This window comes from Triticum dicoccoides, chromosome 1B (genome assembly GCF_002162155.2).
Source record: "Triticum dicoccoides isolate Atlit2015 ecotype Zavitan chromosome 1B, WEW_v2.0, whole genome shotgun sequence".
Taxonomy (NCBI): Eukaryota; Viridiplantae; Streptophyta; class Magnoliopsida; order Poales; family Poaceae; genus Triticum; species Triticum dicoccoides.
This window is the reverse complement of record NC_041381.1, coordinates 439,697,665-439,701,537: the sequence shown is the minus strand read 5'-3', so window position 1 is coordinate 439,701,537 and position 3,873 is coordinate 439,697,665. Positions and strand designations below refer to the sequence as shown.

The following is a 3,873-nucleotide window of genomic DNA, read 5'->3' as shown; positions in this document are numbered from 1 at the left end:
TGTTGCAAGTGGTAGTTGACAAGTAGGAGTAGAATTGAGGGGCGGTGCGTTTACTTACCACGGGCTAGGGTGGGATCATACGCGCGGACGAGGTGGCCGGGGAGCAGAGGAGGCGGGCGGCGTGTCGGCGCGGTCGCCGGCTGGAGGGGGACGGCACACCGGGATGGCGGCCAGGACGCAGGTTTGCCTGTCGGGGTCGGCGCGTGCGGCGTGCCTCAAGTCAAGGGCTATACAACGCTGATGCCTTACTCGGCAGGCCGTCATTCTCCTTCATGGGCCGGAATGGCATGGGTCCGACTCATTCCCAGGCCTCGTTTTCGCGTTCGGTTAGACAAATGGACCGGAACCCATTCGTTCCCCCGGACCGAATATTCGGCCCAGATGCGGAACGAGGTGAGACCTCGAAAACGGCCGGACGGAACCGCTCACCCCTAAAAAAACAAAAGGCGGAACCGCTCACCCTCGCACTCTCGCAGCCCTATCCCCTCGCCCTCCCAGGTGCGCCGCCTCCCCATACTCTCTCTCCCTCCCATCGATCCGAGCGGCGCCGGCCGGTTCCTCCCTTCCCCGTCGGCCGGTTCCTGCCTTCCCCGCCGGCCGGTTCCCCCCTTCCCCTCCGCCCGCTAACCCCTCTCTTTCCTCTCGCTATTTGCAGCAGAACACAAGGGGAGCTCGGTTTGGATCTTGTTGCGGCGGCTTGCAGAGGATTCCCAGGGTGGCCGCGGCGGCTTTCGGCGAGCTGACACCGGCAACATAGGCGCAGCACAGCACCTGACTCTCAAGGTAAAACAATCATCACTTCCTCTTGTATATGCTGCTGCTGCTCATGTATATTCCCAGCCAAGAATATGCTGTTGATGTTCATGATAGAGAGAGATGTAGACCTTACTATGATGACTCATGGTTGTTGGTTATTCACTTTTGTTGCTTTATGTTGTTAAAATCAGTGTCTCTTTTCCTAATTTGTAGCAAAATACATGATGTCCAGTGTGTCTTTGCAATATATATGTTGATGTAAGCATCATTGTAGCCATATTTTTGATAGTATATATTGTTAAGATTGTCAATATATATTGTTATGTTGTCTTTCTTGAAAATACAAATGAAATGCTGCCGAAATTTTGAATTTTATATCATTCCATTTTTCATTCCATGCTTCCAACCAAACAGCGGAACGGAACCAACCTGTTCCGCTCTTTTGCTCCTACCAAACACAGGAATGGAACGGACCCATTCCTCTGGAATGGAACCATTCCATTCCATGACAGTTGGTTCCCCAACCAAACACATCAGAGGGATTAGGGCCTCCAGCTTGCTCAACACACGCACAGTCCCTCGTTTCTCTCTCGACCTGCCCGACCCCCCGGGGAGCCAGGGTTTGCGCCGCCGGCCGCCCAGTCCGCCGCCCCATCCCGTCTGTCTCGTCCGCCCCCGCGTCATCCTGCCTCGCCGGCGGCAGGTGAGCTCACCTCTGCCTCCCTCTCCGCGTCTCCTCCTCTCTTCCCCTCCCTCTCCCCCCTCCGTTTCTCTTCTTTCTTATGTTTGATTTGATGGCTGGTGATGATTAATGGTTCTTAGTTGTATGCTAATTTGATGTCTGCTAGCGAAGTGTTTGGGTGGTTGTTTTGTATGGCGTACAAGCTGTATGATTGATGACATCTAGTGAAAAAAATTGCATGATTGATTGCTTAGTATGACTTTTGTGGTGGTGTGGATTGAATGGCTGCTTAGTAGTAAGAATTTTCGTATAGATTAAAATGTTCGCACATGGATGTTGTAGATGGATGGAAAAGTGAAGGCACCGAAAGCAATTTGGGACATTCGCAAATCGCTTTCATGTTTGTATTCGACGTGAAATTGTTCGGAACAACCAAGCGTTAGCAATTCAGTACACAGTTCCAGCCTAGGGGCACTACAAACATTTCACCCGACAACACATACAACAATCTCAGAATAGAACTGGCGGCTGATTCTGTGGGCAGTTTCCCAGAATCATATTCTGGAGAATCATGAGCCGAAAAGAACTGGCCCGGTGTGTTTCAGAGTGCGGTCGAAGATCCGCCACTACCGCTGCCGCCCCTCACAGTCGCCAGTGATCGCTCTGCAGGGACGAAGGCACACTGTGCCGTGTGTTGTAACCACACCCCCATCACAGGTACTTTGCCCATCGGTTTTCCCATCTTCGTTTTTTCTACGGCGGGGCAGACGTTTGGCCTCACCGTTGGTTTCAGAGGTCATCAAGCTCTCTCTGTCGTACTCCCCTCCTGGACCCCTTCCAGCGATTACCTACTGCACTGGGGTATGGCAGAGGGCAAAGTTTTGAGCCCAGCCACCCCTCCATGCCGCTACCTGCCCAAATCGATTAGCTCCCGTTGGACACCCCCCACCACCACTCCCCGATTGCTGTCTAGATCTCACCTCCAGAAGCTCCTCCATACCCCTCTTCCCCCCTGTTCTAGCCTTCAGGTGCTCGAGCCTGCCTACACGCGCACACTGCTCCCTCCACGGGCAGAAGGCAAGATGCATGAACGAGCCACTCCTCTGTTTCAGGCCTCTACTGATGAACTGATTTGTTGTGTAAAATATAGCTATATGCATTGATGGCAATAGTTAACCAACAGATTAATCAGCGGATTCGCCGATTAATCCCTACCATTGTTTTCAAGGCGTCCCTGAGGCGTCGCTTAGGCGACGCTTTGGCGTCAGGGCGCCCCCAGATGGCAAGGCGTCGTACTCGCCTTAGTTTGTTGAGTAAGGCGTCCGCCTTGGGCTGTAGGGCGTCTGAATCGTCCGCCTCAGCCCCCCCTTGCACGCCTTGGCCCAAATCAGGCGCTCTGGTTTGTCAGGCAGGGGAAACAGATTCCAGCGGGAAAAACTGGCCCATGCGGGAACACAAGCGCGGGAAATATTGGCCCACGCGCGAACTGTTACAAGAAGGGGAAAGAGAGAGAGAATCGAACCAATCGTGCAAATCCTAGTCTCCAGGCGAGAGGTCTCTCTCTTGTTTCCTCTGGCGGCGGCTTCCTCCTCAGATCTGCGCCAACTTCCTCCTCTCCGGCTGCAGCTCATCCCCCTCCCACTCTCGAGTTGCAGCTTCTCCCTCCTCCTCTGGCGCAACCCTCTACCACCAGATCAGCACCAGGACAAGGTATGGCTCCTGGCTCCTGTCCGGCTGCAGCTCCTCCCCCTCCTCTGGCTCTTGTCTCTTCTCTTTCTTCCATCCAGCAGCAACACCACCGCTTCTCTCCTTCCCTGTGCTTGATCTGGTTGCTCTAATGCTTTGGTTCTCTCTTTTTCTTTGACAACTGATTGGCCTTCTCTCAGTGTTGCTGCAGTAGCCACTGGTCAGGTGTCCCTGCTCTGATGAATCCTAGGAGAAGAGCTAGATCTGACGATCCAGCTTGGAAGTATGGGTTTTGGCCAGATTTAGAGAGGAAAGATTTACTCCAGTGTACATTATGTGGCAAGATAATCCATGCTGGAGTGAAAAGGCTGAAGCAGCACCTTTCCGGGGGTTCCAGTGATGCGGATAAGTGTCCCGAGGCATCCATGGAGATTAGGATAGAGATGCGCAATTCCTTAAACAGTGGAAAGTTTAAAGCTATAGAGTGATATATTGATGAGGAGGATGAAGCTGAAGTTCAAAGGCGCCGTTCTGTCATGTACCCAAGATGATTTGAGTCCTATGCTTTGGTAACAGTTTATATGTTAATGCTAGTTGTTAAATCTCCTAATTGACTGCCATCTATGATATATGTATGTACAATTTATTAAGTTAATGCTAGTTGTTAAATCTCCTAATTGGCTGCCATATATTATATATGCATACGTCTAAGGCGTCGCCTCGCCTTACGCTTTAGCGCTTAGGCGGTG

The 3,873-nt window shown here is 52.2% G+C and overlaps 1 protein-coding gene across 3 annotated transcripts in view; it reads left to right on the top strand.

Moving 5' to 3' along the window:
• Nucleotides 1-655: 655 nt before the first annotated feature.
• LOC119339876 overlaps nucleotides 656-3,873 on the top strand; it is a 6,453-nt gene continuing 3,235 nt past the window's right edge. Inside the window, exons 1-2 of one of the 3 annotated variants that reach the window (XM_037611785.1) lie at nucleotides 656-783; nucleotides 1,171-1,459. The gene's annotated coding sequence lies outside the window, so the exon portion shown is untranslated. The remainder of the gene's footprint in view (nucleotides 784-1,170; nucleotides 1,460-3,873) is intronic. The other 2 variants (XM_037611779.1, XM_037611789.1) reach the window with 2 other exon arrangements.